General features: G+C 43.1%; 1 protein-coding gene across 1 annotated transcript in view; it reads right to left on the bottom strand.

Annotated features, from left to right (window-relative positions):
- LOC144823881 (mucin-2-like) overlaps window positions 1–18,123 on the bottom strand; it is a 1,553,567-nt gene that overhangs the window by 1,372,985 nt on the left and 162,459 nt on the right. The window contains exon 2 of the mRNA XM_078682769.1: window positions 1,214–1,291. The gene's annotated coding sequence lies outside the window, so the exon portion shown is untranslated. The remainder of the gene's footprint in view (window positions 1–1,213; window positions 1,292–18,123) is intronic.

Genomic DNA, 18,123 nt, shown 5'->3' with positions numbered 1-18,123 from the left:
CACTTGCTCTTTTGTATCCCCTGGATATGTGGGTTGTTTTATTGGAAGTGGTCCTGAAGAAGGTGGCCTTGAGCCGCAGAAACGCGCGCCGACCAAGTGCGGGGTTTCACATTGATTTTGGAGACCTGGATTCATGATTTTACTTCCTTGTTTCAAATGCTGTGGGAGTGTGTGTAGTTTGTGTGAGAATGTGGAAATTGTTTAGAATGTGTGTAGTTGTTAGCACTGTTTTCTTCTTTTACCAGGGGCTTAATGAAATATGTATCAACTTGTAGCCATTTAAATTAGTATATATGTTTGATTTACTTGCACTTTATTATGCTTTACTGTGTTCACACTTTTTTATATAAAAAAAAATGCTTTGTCTTTATAAAAATTGCTAACCTCTTAATAATTGATGAACAGACAAAGGAATGTTATTTGATGCAAACTAATGGAATTTATATTTATAAATATGGAATAAACTATGTATTTTTTTTTAAATTGTAAGTCATGGTTGAGCCTTTGTCACCAACATTTGATTAATTATTTGAATTATTGTTGTACTATAAATATGTGCTAGGTAAGGGAAATCTGTTCTCCATGTCATGTGTGCTGCCTTGTACAGCACACTTGGAAAAAGCAAAATGCCCTGGATTGTTTATGTACAGGAAGGTCTTCCTTCCTGTACATAATCAGTCTTTTAAAAAAATGCCATTTTGTGAGCTGCATTAAGCAACACACATAGAAGTGATAAAACGGCATTTAAAGATTATTTTTATACAGGAAGGTCAGCCTTCCTGTACAAAAACAAACTTTCCCCTGCACGCAGACACCCTTGAACTACAGTGCAAGAGTGCCTGTGCTAGTGCTACACTGCTAAATGTAGTGCCAGAGCAGGGGGAAACGCAAGGCTGCACCAAATCCTTGTAAATATGGTGAAGCTTTGCGTTTCAGAAGATGTGGAGTGAGGCGTTAAGCCATGACAGCTAATGCCTCACTCCACCATTTCCTTGAATATATCCTCCTATGTGTGAAAGAGGCCTCCTAAGAGGCTGTTAATGAGTGTACAGCACTGAATAAAAGTAAAAGCAACATATATCTCTAAACCTATACCTTTCCGCTCAATCATTCCTAACAAACTCTCTAAGCTAATATATACACAAAGTGCTGAGTAGCTTTTATGGAAAAAGTAGTTAGTAAAAGCAAATAATGTAAAATATAAAGCACTCACGAGTGATGGTCCGCTGGCCATCTTCGGTCGTTGAATTCTGACTGTATTTGCCGGATGCAATGCATTTTCTGGCTTGAGCTGTAAAATCAAATGATATAATTGATTGAAATCAGAAGTCAAATGTACTAAAGTCCAATTTCTAAAACGTACTCGACAGCTTTTATCATGAATTACGATATAGTAACACAACCTGTGAATGATCCAAATCAGACTAAATTCAATGAATCTTAAACATTGAAATATTCTGTGCCGTCTAGACATTGCTACCATCCAGTTTGTTCCTTCAATGAAACAATGTTGTGATCAATTGCCTTTTGCCGAAACATAGCTACAGAATTTGTGTCTTTGCATCATTTCTGTTGCTTCTCAAGAGACTATTACTGTGAAGAGCCTCATTGAGAGGCCCTAGTATGCGGGGGAGTTAATTCTGCGCCCCAGAGGAAACGATACCACAGCTCTAATTAATACCCTTTGTATCCTAAGAATTCTTTGTGAAATGATGAGCTACTGGGAAATGTGGGGAATTCGTAATTTCAGGTATGTTTTCCCCAGTCATCCCTCATTCTGAACAAAGACATGATAGGTTGATTGATACTCCTTGGACCTTACTTTTGGCGTGCGAACTCCCCATTTAACTATGTGTTAGAATTAAACATCGAATTGCTGTCTCTATGTACTTGTATTCTGACCCAACCCGTCTTCAAGGTAAATCAAAAACTTCCAAAAGAAGTGACAACATTTGACAGTTAATACAAATTGACAGAGGTGATGGTAGCACAGCCTATCTTATGTTTTTTCATTGCTATTTTCACAACTATCCACTTTACACTTAGGGTTACTGTGTATTCGCACTTCAGCTTTGTTTTTCTTTTTCATAAACACAATAACATGTTTCAATGGGGAAGTCTTTTCCCCAAGAAATGTATCGGGGAGTTCAATTCATGGTGTGTACCGTTAATGTAAAAATGTCCATAAAAATAAGCAGGGCAAAAAATGTCCAAAGTAAAGCAATGGGCAAAGCAGAACACCTGAAAAATAATAGTCTATGAATGAAAATTTAGAGAAGTAAAGAATGAATTTGGATCTCCTAAACTTTAGAGTTTTTGAGTTACATCTCATTCAATGAGGCAAAGATGCTGATGATATTTATCAGGCCGATTTTAAATCTACCCTGGGGCACTGAAGTAGGCTAGGAGCAAAGACCACATACTGCACACATACTCAAGTAGATGCCGAAAACATTCCTGTCCCCTTGGCACATGGCAATACCATCTTCTGCAAGGAAAACTCTGGTCCAGCCCCTATTCCTAAGCCACCTTGACTATGGCAACACCTTACTCATGGCAGATAATGATACTTTCTTGGCCAAACTTCATGTGGTGCAAAACACAACTGCACGCCCAGTCTGTATTCTCTTGTCAGGGTCTCCCCCAGCACCCAAACTGAAAACTTTACACTGGTTGCTGGTTCAAAAGCACACTGTTTTCAAGATAAGCTGATTCACCTACAAGGCTCTGATGGGAGGAGCCCCCATCTACCTAAAGGACGAACTCTGGTATTACTGTCCTGCAAGAATGCTTAGATCAAGCCAGAATGTGCTTCTGGTCATTTCCCGCATTTGCACTTCCAGATTTGCTGGGATAGCTTTTTCATTTATTGCCCCATCTGCCTGGAATCAACGTCTGTATCATCTTCGCTGCTGTTTCAACTTTGCCAAATTGTAAACACTGCTGAAGACTTTGCTGTTTTAGGCTGTTGCTGTGTTTCTTTGTTGGCTCGGCACTGGGATATACCTTCAGTATGAGTTGTTAAGCAATATCAAGTGGAAATAAGATAGTAGAACATTGAGCAAGGTAAATGTACACTTGGAACAGCGTGCAGGTCATGACCAATGACTACACCCTGAGGAAAAAAGACCACTCTTCATAGTTGATGGCTAGGAGAGGAGGATCTGGGGCTGAGGGTCTTAGCACAGCATATTACTGAATACCACACCCTATGTCCAATGCTGACCGGACACATCCGAATAAGATATCCAGCCCCTCTTTGGCTTGAGGACTGGACACATGGCTTGGGTGATGGCCATAGCATGCACTTAAAGACCACTGGGCAAACACACTAAATCATCAGGGGTTTTGTTTAATGTGAACACTCACCCTTGAGAGTCTCAAGGTGCTTGGGGGGCTCCATAGGGTGCTTTGGTCATTTGAAGAGCCAGGTCTTGAGGTCCTCCCTAAACTGGGGCAGTGTAGGGCTTTGCAGGAGGTGGAGGGGGAGGTCGTGTCAGGTCTTGGCTGTGAGGTAGGAGAAGGATTTTCCACTCGTTCCGTCTTGTAGATGAGTGGGATGGTGTCAGCTAATAAGAGGTTTCTCTTGGGTGCGTCGAAGGAAAGGCGGTTGTTTAGGTATGCTGGTCTGATGTAGTGGAGGACCATGTATGCGTGCGTGAGGAGCTTGAAGGTAATTCTTCTTTTGATGGGAAGCCAGTGGAGATCTCAGATGTGTTGGGTGATGTGGTTGTGACGAGGGATGTCTAGGATCAGTCTGGCTGTGGCATTCTGGATGGTTTGGAGCTTGCAAAGGAGTTTTTGTGTTAATTTCGGCATAGAGTGCGTTGCTGTAGTCCAGTTCTCTAGTGATGAGGGTGTGCATGACCATTTTTCTGGATTCTAAGGGGATACATTTTAATGTTTTTCGATGTATGGGGAGGGTGCCAAGGCAGGCAGAGTATAGCGTTGATCTGGCCGTTCATAGTGAGAGATGAGTCCAGTATGATGCCAAGATTTCGTGCAGTTTCTCTCAGGTGGGGGTTTCCAAGGGTTGAGGGGGCACCATGTATTGCCCCATGCTGAGGAAGTGAAGCCCAGGATGAGGACTTCTGTTTTCTCTGAGTAGAGTTTCTGGCAGCCCTGGTGATGTTGGGTTCCATAGTGAGGAAGAGGATGAGCTGGATGTCGTCTGCATTGGAGACAATGTTGAGCCTGTGGTTTCTGACGATGGTTGTGAGGGGTGCCATGTAGATGTTGAAGAGGGTGAGGCTGAGGGAGGATACCTGGAGTATTCCACATCTGGTCTCTGTTAGTTCTGAGAGGTACAGCAGGAGTCTAAGTCACTGAGTTTTGCCTTTGAGGAATGAGCATGTCCAGGCGAGGGCCTTTCCTCGAATGCTGGTGTCGTGGAGTCTGGTGACTGGTGTGCAGTTAGAGTCAGTGTCAAAAGTAACTAAGAGGTACAGGAGGATGAGGGCTGCTGTTTGGCCCTGGTTCAAAAGGGCTCTGATGTTGTCCTGGCAGCCAGTATGGCACTGTTGGCTTCAATGAAGTTTGCAAGCTGTGCATTGACAGCCTTTTCAATGACCTTCTCTGCAAAATGAAGCAGTGAGATGGGCTGGAAGTTCTTGAGGTCCATCGGGTCTGCGGAGTGTTTCTTCAGGAGTGTGTTGACTTTGGAGTGTTTTCAGTCATTGAGGAATGTGGCGGTTTTGAGGTAGCAGTTGATCGTCTGGCCTAGGCCGGGTGCGATGGCTGTGGCAGCTCTGTGGAAGATTTTGGGGGGGACAGTGGTTTCAGGAGGGTCTGGAGTAGATGCTCTTCATGGTCTTTAAGGTGTCGCCTGTCGTGAGCGGGGTCCAAGTGAGTAGGGTCTGTTGTGTGGCGTGGCTCTGGGATGGGGCTGAAGCAGTGCAGAGGTCTTGGCTGTATAAGTTATCATAGAGTGTCTTAATCCTGAGGTTGAACAATGTGCTGAGTCTGTTGCAGAGGTCTTGGGAGGGTGGGACATCTGTTGTTTCGTTGCTGGGTTTGGCAAATCCCTGGATGATGGAGAAAAATAATTTGGAGTTGTGGGTGTTGGTGAGGATTCTGTCTTGGATAAAGTCCTTCTTTCTGGATTTGATGAGTTGGTGGTTTGCTGTGGTGGCTGTTCTGTAGGTGATGAATGCTCCTGGGTTTTTGCTGTCCTTCATGTCTTTTTTCGAGACATCAGCAGAAGTTCTTGGATTCTTGAATTGCAGGGAAGAGCCTGCTTGCTTTCTTTTTGTGCTGTCCTGTCGGTTTCTTGAGTGGGGGGGGGGGCGATTATGTCGGCTCCGTTAGTGATCCAGCAGTGGAGGTTGCTTGCCGCAGTGTTGGCGTCTAGCGTCATTGGAGGTGGAGTGCTGGTGAGGGCAGAGGTGAGCTGTTCTTCTGTGACTTTGTTCAAGCTTCTGTGGGGGAAGCGAAGTGTGTGCTTGTGTGGGTTTTCCGAATTGAGAATTGGATGCAGTGGTGGTCCATTGAAAGAAGTTCTGTCGCGGACTGTTGGAAACACTGTATCCTTCTGTAAAGATGGGGTTGAGTGTGTGTCCCGCTGTGTGTGTGGGGGAGGTGATAGCCTGCATTAGTCCTAAGAGACCATTTTATTGAGATACTAGCCCTTCGTAAAAAGCAAGTCATACTAACAACACAAAAGATCACTATAAAATCTATCAAATAGAAACATTAATCTTTATCCTTATAATAGGAAGGCATGCAAATAGAGCATGCTTGGTATGGCTGATGGCCATGACTAGTGCACTGTAGGGGCACTTAGAACAGATATTGTTTGAAGAGCAAGTCCTGTGGAAAGGATCTGCGGGGTATTACCAAATGTTGTGTCAAGTGGGTGCTGGGGAAGGAGCCATGATTGCAGGGCTTGACAAAAGGCCACCTACTGAGTGCAGAGCATACGTAGCCCCTGAAATGGATGTGACACTTGGGCTCCTGGGTTGTGGGTAATAAGCCAAGACCTGTCCAGGAAGAAATTGTAAAAAAAAAGGAAACTGGGCACATTGTGTGGCATATATATCAGGGCCTACACTAAAAGGGCCTGTGGAGAGCGGACAAGCTAAGTAGTATCAATGATTTAATTGATACTACTTAATTGTAATGTGATATGGGATGTTACTAAAGATGGCAACCATGATGTAACCTGAGATGCTGTCTTTAGTATCACGCGTGAAGTTATGTGCATTAAAGTGGGAGAGGCATGACTTCTTCGATAAATGATACTGATGAATTTCACTTGTTTTTAGATTCACAACCTCTCCCCAAAGAACATTTATTTGTGTAGTTTTTTAATGGTATGAACTTTAAATGCATGCCAATGTAACAAAAATAGGTTACGCATAATAATCAATACGGACATATGAAAATATTACACACATGTGTAAAATAAACAACCAGTAAACACAGGCACAATAGGTTGCTACTAAAACAGAGACAAGAGCAGGATTAATAGGACATGTGGAGGAGAACCAGGATAAAAAAGACCATTTGGGAGAGGTACAAGGAATAGAGAAAGGAGAATTTAAGAGGAAAGAGAATTTAGCAAATCATTGAAAAGAGAGTCCATATATCATTCGGTAAGCCAATGACGAGCAATTGGAAGGGTGAAATGGAGCTAGAGATGCACTGTATGGTATCAGCAAAGTGGTGAGGAATGCCAGAGAAGGCGGTGACATTGGAAGGAACCAGGAGTACTAAAATAGATAGAGGAAACACAAGTAAGCTACTCTTGAAAGTGTTTTTGAAAAGGCTAGAGCTCTTAGAAAACTGTGAGAGTGCAAAATGGGGGGTAGTGAATGTGGTCAAACTGCAGTTATGTAATAGTTGGGGATGATTAGAGGGGTAGCTGTTATCTCAGTGCCAACCAAAATATCCTTGGAACAGTGGTAGATAGAATTATGAAAAGTGAAATGAAACTCTTGAGGTGCTGCATAGAAGGATTGCTTCACACTATTGAATACAATCTTCAGCCAAAAATAAAGTACTGTTGGCGATGTAATGAGCACAAGGTTAATAGTATTATTTTTGTATTTAGTTACTTTTCTCCTGCTAGTCGTATGTCCAACTCCACAATCCCCCCACTCTACCCCTCCCCGCCCGGCTCCACCGCTTTGCAGCACTACTTCTGCTAGCCGCAACTGTTTGGGATGCCATGTTTACTAACATTCAGGGCTAAACCTACGTTAGACGTCTCAGAGGTAGGTCCTAAAAAATACAGAGCATATTGGAAACCAACGATATCAATCTAGGAATCAAAAAATTGGCTTGCAATGACATATTGACATGTTATCCCATTACTAATCTGCCAATGGGATGCCCATAAATGAGAAAAAAAACAATGTGATGAAAGTGAGCAAAAGAAAGCAGAAACCTCACTACTGTTACCAACAAGGGCATCAGTTGGAGTTCATTAAAAGGTAAAGAATTCCTCAGGGTAATATTTTATGACAAATATTTTATGACAAGGCCTCCTTCCTTTAGAACAAGCAGGGCCATCAGAGCAATGGCAACAACCTACCGCTCATAATATACATTTTACAGAGATCCTTAGGAGTCCTGAATAACTTGTCCCTGCTAAAGGTAATACCAGCAAAACCTCCACCGCGCATTTCCTACGGATACAAGGCCCTACGAGGCAGAGTTGCGGCTACTTCAGACATAATCATAGCAAAAAATTTCTGATCACTTTTTCAACTGCTCAATACATCACTGGCTCAGATAAGGCTAGTAGTGGTTGGTCTATTAAACCAAACAGTTTCAAGAAAGAAGCTTACATCAAAGTCAAAGTATGGGAGAGAATTAAGTCACTATTGGATAACCAACTGTGTCAGGATCTCTGAGAGGAAGATCAAATAAATAAGAACTCACATTCCAGGCAGTACTTAGACCAGGCGATCAACGAACTGGCTGTTCATTCATTGTGAAAAAGAACATTGCCTCCAGAATCATTCAAAAAAGTGGTTAACGCTGTCCTGAAAAGAATTCTATGTTAAAAGATAAAGAGGTCCTTGCAGCTAGATCCCAAGCATGGATGATCCTAGGAAAACAAAAATCTCTTTAACCTCAGCCCTACCTAGAAGAGGGGTGGCCACTGCAGTTGAAAGAGCTTTTTATCAAACACTGATTTGGTTCCCTCCCAAGTCTTATCCATGCAGTACCTTGGCATGGTACCATCAACAGAATCCAATGCATATTGTGTAAGACCAGGGAGAAGAATATCATCCACTTAATGTGCCTGTGACCTGGTCCCCTGAAAGAAAGAGCTTACTAAGAATTTTTTTCAACTAATGTGGTATACGTAAACGTAAGCAAGATGTAATTGTTTGTCACAAGGCAATGGTCTTCACCTTGAATATTAATTTCACTACATTTTTAAAAGTAGAAGCAGTTAAAATAAAATCATGGGAATTGCGGCCTCTTTTTTATTGTTTCATTAAAAATCAGTTTTAAACGAGGCTTTAGAAATGTTTGTTTGTAGTTTACATCGTTTTGGGTTGTACTCTGGGGTTCTAACCCTAAACTCTGTTAGCAATCATTTTACTTATCCTCCACCATGGAATAACAAATTCAGGGTGACACCTCAGGTTGCTCCCAGGAGACCCTCTGAAGCTAAAAGTCACTTGTACTTTATCTGGAATGTTAAGAGCAACTCAGATTGTCTTACTATGATATTTGTATGCAATGTCGTTTAGGGAGAGGAGTTGGCCAAACGGCTAGGTTGGTCGACCACAAAGCTGGGGAACCGGATTCGAGTCTCAGCAATGGCGCTGAACATCCTGTGATTCTGGGAAAATCACTCAATCTCGACTTGCCTAACAATTTTTTTTTTAATGTTTCACAGCAACTGGTGCTATGTAAAGCACTCTGATACTCGATACCGGGTCAAGTTTGCGCTATATAAAGCTCCGTAAAAAATAACTTCTGTGCAGAGTTCCATTTGCAGCTCTTGTGTTTAACCCCTTCGCTGCGGGGAAAGTTATGCTGCGGTGCTGGGGGGGGGGCAAGGCTGGGCATGACGCTCCCGTACTGAGGACGGCTTCCGGCCGTCATAAATCACGGTGGGCGTGTGCTCATAACGGCTGGGAGCCGCCCGAACTCCACCCACTGATTATTTCCCTCGCACAGGCAGGGAATCAATACCGCGTGGGCGGAGCGGCAACGTTCGGACGGCTCTCGGCCATCATGAGCACACACCTACTGTGACTCATGACGGCCGGGAGCCGTCATGAGCACCCAAGGTGTTAAGTGTCTTACACCATGTGTTTTTATCATGATCGAACTGTACCAATTTCTTAACAACAACACGATGTTGATATGCACTTTCATGCTCTTAAATGTCTAAATAAAGTATTTTTCTAATTTTTCTATGACTTAGGCAGCCGAAAAATGTCATGATTAATGAAAGTGATTGGATCCACTTCAGGGGAATGACTTGCCACGGCCTAATCTTAGTAGTGATGCCTGTACAGGTATTGATATTGGCTTTGATTTAAAGAGTTACACCAAATAATTCTACTACTGAATGCAAAGTATTTAGATTTCATCTTTTGGAAGGGAATAGTATAAACAGTAGGACATATTGTTTACTCCATAGATAGATAATTATGCCACACATTTTTGGGAACTTGTGTCCACTACAGTTATTGATTCATCACAAAATATTAAGTAAAATATTACAGGGCTTCCTCAGTGATCCTTGTGCTTCCAATTTCCTTTGAATTATGTTGAAATTGATAGTGGAGTGTAAAAGTCGTTTATCAATTGAGGTAGAGGAGAGTCCACCACAAGGAATAAAGCCATTCACTTGTTAAGAAAAGATATAGGGGTATATTATCAAGGGGGTTTATCTCCGCTTTTTTGGCTTTAAAAGCCAAGAAAGCAGAGATAAAATGATCTCCCGATTACCTAGCTGTTGCTAACACCAGTTAGCGACAGCTAGTAGGAGATAGCGACCATCTTGGGCCCCGCTTTGCATGTCAGAGATATTTATCACTAATGACATGCAAAGTGGGCGTGCCAAGATGTTATCGACTGGAAACAGTCGCTAACATCGCTATCTCCTATTACTAACTTTTGAAGATATTCGCGCTAAGCGCGAATATCTCCAAAAGCTAACACCTGCCCTGAGCAGTTCTTAGCCATGTTATCCAATGGGAGGTGGATAACATGGCTAAGAGCATTAGCTCGGTAATGCATCAATATCGCTGACTTTTCAGCGATATTCATGCATTGCGGCCGTTTTTTATCACATTTGCGATAAACCTTGGTAATACCACGGTTTATCTGCGGTAAAAATCGCCGCAGCTCAGCGGGAAAATTTTGTCTCTAACCAAGCAATAGCGATAATTATCACTATTGCTTGGTAATATGCCCCATAGTTTTAATAAATTAAACCTGGACTCCTCCTCCTGGTAACTATGGCACAGAGCATACAGGCTTAACTTAAGAAAATGTGTACGAAATGTGTACTGTACTTAGAAGCGCTGTCAAAAAGGAAATCCAATTTGGAAATCTAGAGAAAACATTAATGAGTAAAATTATACCAAAATGAGAAAAATCCAATAAGGGGAACAGCAGATATGAAATTTTGAAGATTTAAGTAAAGAGCATCTAGAAAAAGTACAGTGCCAACCAAATAGGCACTGTTCGTGGGTGACTATGTGTGTTTCCAGGCTGACAGCAAGACCCGCATGGCTATAACGGGCACTGGGTGCTTCCCAGAGATGCTGGAATGGTGGGATCTGGTTTGGCTGCTGGGGCTGGTTTATTACTGAGCTGGGGATACTGTGTTTTGCAAACACATTCTTAGGGGTTTAAAAGCACCCACTGTAGAGTTCCATTTATATCCAGCAGTTTTCAATCAACAATACAAATTTCAAGATAACTCTGGTGATTCATGTTTCTGCTGGAGAGGAACGTGTTTTGTCTAGTCGTAGTTTTGACTCATCCAGAGGGTTAAAATGCCTGCAGCTAAGAGCATGTGCCATGCAGATCACAGAACTGTTTTTTTTGCAGATAATTCCGTGGGTTACTGCTTTTGTCATAGACATCCTTTTGTTAGTTACTGCTTATAAGTTGCAATTGTAATATAGCAAAGTGAGCTATGAACTGCTGTCCGAGAGCTTAATGCAAATTGCATGATATGTGTGAGAAAGTTATGTTTTCCCAATCTTCCATTATCCCAATGTTGGAAATAAGTTTTTTTAAATAGAAATACATTATTAGTAGTAAAGCCAATCCTAGACCCAGACCGAGCACTCTTAGAAATTGCCTACAAGTATAGATGTGCATTTGAATCCTACACTTTGTAGTCACTTGTCTTACGCAACTTTTTCTAAACACTGATTGACACATGTATGATTCATTGTCTCTGTATGTGTGTGCAATGTAAAGTGCCCCGACACCCTATACCAGTATGAGAAGTGCTATAAAACAAATGGAATGCACATATATTATACATGTCAATATTACCACAGGGACTGGTTATGACTCGAATGGCAATGATATCTTAGCTATCTGTCGGAAGCTCCCTGATCTTAAGGCCAGTGTCCTGGGAAATACATAGAGTTAGCCCCCAGATAGGCAACATTTATTAACATGGATTGCCGGGGCATAATAATTCAAATACCCTGGGCAAAAGACTGGGAGTACTGTCAATGTTTCCTGGAATAGGCAAATATCATGTTGTTCTATAAAGGAGCTCCAGTTTGAGGAAGCAACCTCAGACCTTAGCCCAACAATATTCCATGACAAGAGTGTTTTGGTGTGTGCAAGATGCGTCCCTGATGAAATACCAGCCCCAGAGTCTGAGTTACTGAAACAGATCTCATCAGACTCCTATTCATAATGGCACCTGATGTCACTAGGCTGGAGATTACAAGTAATTAATGAGTGGTGGATCTATCTATCAGTGGCAGTGGTGGGGCCTGCTCAAGAGCAGTGCAGAGTTCAATAACCAAGAGCGCCGCTCTCCCCCAGGAATTATTCAGGATGACACACTTGGTGGCAAGGAGGTTGAAGTCCAGTAGACACCCTCATGCGGCTGGAAAGGCACTATGTGGATAGGGTGGACCGGATATCAGCTTTGATGTGGCCCTGTGTGTACACCAACCCCGCTGGGACATCCAATGCTGCAAACTCATCAAGGATGAAACATCCCACGCTGGCGACTTTGGCAACCCCGGCGGTGGAGGAGGGGTGCGCGGGCTCCGGCCGCCATTCTTGTCACCTCTCCCCTGCCTTGCGAAGAACTCCTGCATGTAATGCTGGGCTAGCACCCGTCCCACGTGCCACAAGCTGAGGAGCGGGAACGGGCCCTCGTCAGGCCCCCAGAGGAACCAGCAGGAGCCGTAACATCGCCGGATGGGTTCTTAAAATACGTGATGTTTCCCCCGGTACCTGGGGGAGTGAGGAAGGGAGAGGCACGCTTCCACTGTACTGTCGCTGAAGTCTGGGCGAATTTGGACAGTTGCGCTGAAGCTGCCAGTTGCCTGTGAGGAGCGCTTCTTTCTGAGGCCATTTTCATCCCCTCTGACTGACTGTAGCAGAACTTACAACATTGCATACCCCCTGCCTGAGTTCCAGATGACTGACTCTCTGAGACCCTCTGTGATGTTTTCGTTCCTCCCCTGGTCTTTAATCATTGATCTCCCCAGGACCTTAACCAGCCTTCGCCCGTCCCTGTCCCAGCCCACCCACCTGATCCTTTTCCCTGCTTACTTCCCTAGACAGCTGAGACCTAGCTACTTTTGTATGATGCCCGGTGGAGCTACCTCTCGAGCTATAGGAGAGATTGACTTTGGACTCCCTCCTTTGACTATCACCTACCCAGCCAGACATCGGGCAAACGCTCCCGCATCTCTCCTGACCTTATCTTCCCTCTCTTCCCTCCCCAACCCTCATTCCCCTCCGCTCCTACTTTTTCCAGCTTCTGTCCTCTGCACTCACCTGCCTTTGCCCTTTGTCCCCAACCTCTTTTTCTGTGAACCTCTTCCCTCACCACTTGAGACCGAACTATTTTGTCTAATGCCCGATGGAGCTACCTGGTTTAGCTATAGGGGAGATGGGCCGTGGATTCCCTCCTTGGTTGTCACCTACCCAGTCAGTCTTTAGACAGACCTCCTTTCGTCTCTCCTTGTTATCTCTTCCCTTATCCTCCCTTTCTCACCGCCCCTCCACTTCTTTTCTCTCTCCGTTCTCTCCTCTCCTAATTGTATTGCCTATTTTTTGATGTATTGTGTAATTGTTTAACTTTTTCTGTTACATTGTTGATTCTCATGTAAAGCGCTTTGATACCTTCGTGTCTAGCCAAGGCTATACAAAACTCTTTAAATAAAATAAATAAATAAAATAAATAAGATGGTATATGTGGCTGTAAATCTATTTCCCTTAGCGACGATGCCCCTCTATCAGCTGGTAGAGGGAGAGAGGCATTAGCCAATATGGAGATCTCTGGGAGTTTATGCTTGAGACGGATATTCGATTTAGTTAAATGATGGGTACGTAGATTAAAGGCCACCAGATTCTCAACTATGACTTGTTGGTAAAATGTAAGTGCTATCAAATCCAAGGAAGCCCCCCGAAGGCGCATCTATTAGCCCCTTTTACGTCTTCCCTTGTTACTGATCGACAGCCCCTCACATGTTGGATCCATTGGATACACTTGTTTATTAAGGAGGCCTCATCCTCTTTAGATGAATTGAGCGAGAGTTTTGGAACAAGGGTATACTACCCTTCCTATATCAGGAACCCTTGCTATGTTTTTTTAGATGTGGGATGGCTTTGCCAAAGGGGCAGGAGGTCTTGGAGCTAAATATCTCCAACGTAGGCCTGCTTTCTATCGTCCTGTCAGAGCATTGCGCTCTAATTCTCTGTCTCTTGCTGTGGTACCTCGAGTCAGGAAGGCCCGGATTGGGGGACGGTCCTTTGGTTTGAGGGCGCCCCAGCTTTGGAACGCTCTGCCACTGGCCTTACGTCGTACTTCTGATCTGTTGTCTTTTAGGAGAGGCCTAAAAACGTGGCTTTTTACTCTTTAGTTGTGCTGTTCAGTTGTTCTCTGAGTATTTGTGTGTGTTATGTCTTTGAGCTGCCACACTAAAGCGCCGGGACACTCCGTTGGAGTAGCCGTTGCGCTATACAAAATAAAGTTAACATAACATAACATAACATAACATAACATAACCTACTTGATTATAAGCAACCATATTCGAGTGACTGGATTGCAAAGGGCCACTTTTACTATGCGATGAGGAGTGATCTATGCCCCCACCCCTTTTGTTGTATCTAAGATTCCCCTGAGTTAGCACACCCGTCTGTCTCAGGCAGTACTCTGCCCCTTGTGCCCCTGAGACACAGACAGTTTGGTTCCCCAACAGTTTTTTCTCGTATTTTATCTCCGAAAGTGCCATAGTTACAGGAGTCAGAAAGACTGCTAACAAGTGCTTTAAGGCCTTTAACTTCCTCAGCCAAGTCTATAATCTGATGTTTAAGGGGCTTTTGGGGATATTCCTCAACAGGTAGGGCTTCTGGCAGAGAACTGGCCTCCTTGACATTATTTATGGATGAACTTTGTATCAAGCCCTGGTACACCTACAAGCAGATTATGACAAGTCAATAACTTTAAGTTCAAGACAAATACAGTAAAATGTGTACTTTAATATTTCTTTCTTGTTCTGACTCAAGCCAACACGTGTTTCGTCGATAGGGACAAGACACCCGCGACTTCCTCAGGGCTGGAAAACATATACAGAAAACGCTGTGTAAGCCCAACATCCTTCGGGCATCAATGTTACAGTGATAATTTTGTGACTGATGAGCCTTTCCAACAGTGGCAATCACATGTGCCAGTTACACAACATTAGTATTCTCCCCTTCAGTGCTGGCGAGATTACCCCACTGTGCTGGGGGGTGGGAGAGCTCGTACGGCGCTCCGGTGCTCATGACGAGATCAGCTCGTCATTAGCTGCACCTCTCCGGTGCTCATGACGAGCTGAGCGCGTTATGACCGCGCCCGTTTCAATGGAATGTTCAGCACAGCAGGGGAATCAGCCCAGCATGCGAGCGTTCCATCGACGGGTGCGGGCATGACGAGCTTAGCTCGTCATGAGCACCGGAGAGGCGTAGCTCATGACGAGCTGAGCTCGTCATGAGCACTGAAGGGGTTAAGGAGGCCGATAAGGGTGACAATATTGTGGTCATGAACACCAGGGACAACAATATGGAAATCTCCTCACAACAGAAAGATCAAACACATTATGAGAAATTGATGGACAATCCAATAGGACCATTAACTACTCTAATAAATACACACCTCAGGGAGTGGCTGAACAGTGGGATGATTAACCAGGATGAATATCTATACGTTAAGGTAGCCAAACCCAGATTGCCTTGTATTTATGCATTGCCAAGGATACATAAGAACCAACAATCACCGCCAGACAGACCAATAATATTCAGTATAGGGGGTCCAACAGAAAAGCTGTCTCAATATGTAGATACATTCCTGCAACCTCTGGTACAAAGTTTACCAGCGTATATTAGGGACACAAAACATTCGATCTGATATCACATGGGAGGAGGGCATGATACTTGCGACACTTGATGTCACCTCCTTATACACCAATATTAGAACAGAGCTAGGGATCAAAGCAGCTAGAAAATTCTTGAGCAATAGAGCGGCAACTCAGTGGGCCCATGCAGAGATGATCATCACGATGATTGAACTTGGGAACAATGTGTTCCTATTTGAATCCAAATGGTACAAACAAAAACAGGGTGTGGCTATGGGCTCCAGGTTCTCTCCTTCCTATGCCAATCTTTTCATGGGTTGGTTTGAGGAGGAGTGGATCTGGGGCCCAAAAGGCACCCCTTAGAACGAATCCATCATTTATTGGGGACGTTACATCGACGATTGCATTATGATCTAGTTGGGTAGCATGATAAATCTGACCAAATTCTGTGAACATCTCAACTCAAATGATATGGGCATCCACCTCACACACAATCTGAGCAACTCAGAAATAGAATTTTTGGATTTTGGATCTTACACTCTTTATAGAGGACAACCAAATACAGAGCAAACTTTTCCGCAAACCTACTTCATGTAATGCATTATTACTTGCCAATAGCTCACACCCTAGACACCAAAACGAATCCATACCTTATGGCGAACTGACTAGGGCAAGTAGAAATTGTAGCAAGAATAGTGACTTTATTGCATGCAAGGTGAATATGAAGCAAAGATTTCAAGCAAGAGGGTATAACACACAGACAATCAGGGAGGTGGAGCGGAAGATCCTAAGAATTGAAAGAAGGGACACTCTCAAGGATTAATAACACAAACGCCAAAGCCCAGCACAGATCAGAATGATAACCAACTATAATGAGGTAGCGATAGCACTCAGGAATAGCATGAAAAAACATTGGAGGATATTAAGCAATGACAAATACTTGAGTAAATACATTTCCAAGCATCCATTGATAACATATAGACAAAGTAAAAATATCTAGACCTGGATCAGATTTAGCTATCCGAAACAGATTGAGAGACCATCAAACTGGCTAGCCCAAAGCTGTGTGGGGTTCCACAACTGTGGAGGATGCAAAATCTTCCCCCTAGCATTAAACAACACCAAAATATTTCACAGTCACCTGGTGAAAGAATATGAGATCAGGCAAATGATCAATTGTAACAGCCGCTATGTAATTTATATGATCAAATGCAAATGTGGCAGCTTCTATATAGGCAGCACGATCAGGGCACTCAAAGAAGGAATATATGAACATCTGAGGGCCATTAAACATAAGGAAACCCGATATGCAACTGCATAACAGATAAATGAGTGCCACGCTCAGGGAACAAACAAAACAATATCATTCTGTGGAATTGATCAGATCAAGAAGGACCAGAGGGGTGGCAACAAAGAATTACACCTAAGACGCAGGGAAGCTTTATGGATTATGAAGCTTCAAGCAGTAGAGTACGGGATGAACACTGATCATGAATTACACTACTTCCTAGGTGACTGACTAGCCAGACCAGGTACTGATATAACAACAATATGTGCGTATTATTTCCAGAGTAATAGGGCAACTATTGTATGTAACAATGGAATGAGATCAGGATATGTATCATTTTCGCCCATGTAGGTGACTAGGATTAGACATGTAGGACTGAAATGAGAGCAATGTGTGTATTGTGTTTGTTGTAGAAACAGGACAATTACGGTATGACAAAATAAACAAGATACGGATATTTATAACTGTCGCCCATTGAATATGACTAGGACTGTACATACCATAAATTAATTGTCTGATAACTGTTAAACATATTTGAACTACGATTTGTGAAGGTATTTATATTATGTAGGTATGCCCACATGTGAGAACAATAAGGAGATCTCAATACAAATGCTATATGCAATAACATATACAATGGGGACGACACCAGAGCCAAATAATAATGGACTCACCATTAATACATGTTTGAATACACCCCCCGTAAGTCTATTTCCCCGACATTTTTATACTATCAAATTCCAGATATACTGCTATATTATAAATTCCTGATCTAATACCGGAATGATAAGGACTACCAGGAGTTTAAGGCTGGTGTTTTGAATGAAATATTTATCGACGATAGCGCTAGAAATTTTTATGATCTAGTTATTGAACAATCCCGCCTACTTCTAAGGGCGATTTACTTTTCAAAGATGGCGACTGTGAATCATGACCTCAGATCGGAAGTATATAACACTGTTATATTGAGGCGAAGAGATGCACTGAATGAATAGATTACTATTTGGGATGTTATTACACTTTTGACCTGATATATCTTAGCAATTTTTCACTTATAGGCAATGAGAGGTATAAATATAGAATCATCGATCGATATAGTCAGTCACCCAATATGGCGAAGGATATCTACACGGCTGTGGCAACGTGCACAGTCTAGCTGTCGGGAAACTCTTTTATTTAACTGAGCACTTCCGGTTCCCGAACACTGCGGCAAGACGCAGTTGCAGAGGAACGGTTTCGGGACTGCATGCTGTAATATATAGGTACTGCTCGGCCTATGAACCAGCCATACGCGAATACACGTATTATAGT

The sequence above is a fragment of the Lissotriton helveticus genome, chromosome 3_1 (genome assembly GCF_964261635.1).
Source record: "Lissotriton helveticus chromosome 3_1, aLisHel1.1, whole genome shotgun sequence".
NCBI classification, from domain to species: Eukaryota; Metazoa; Chordata; class Amphibia; order Caudata; family Salamandridae; genus Lissotriton; species Lissotriton helveticus.
Note: the sequence above shows the minus strand (reverse complement) of the source record. Positions and strands in the feature narration are given on the sequence as shown.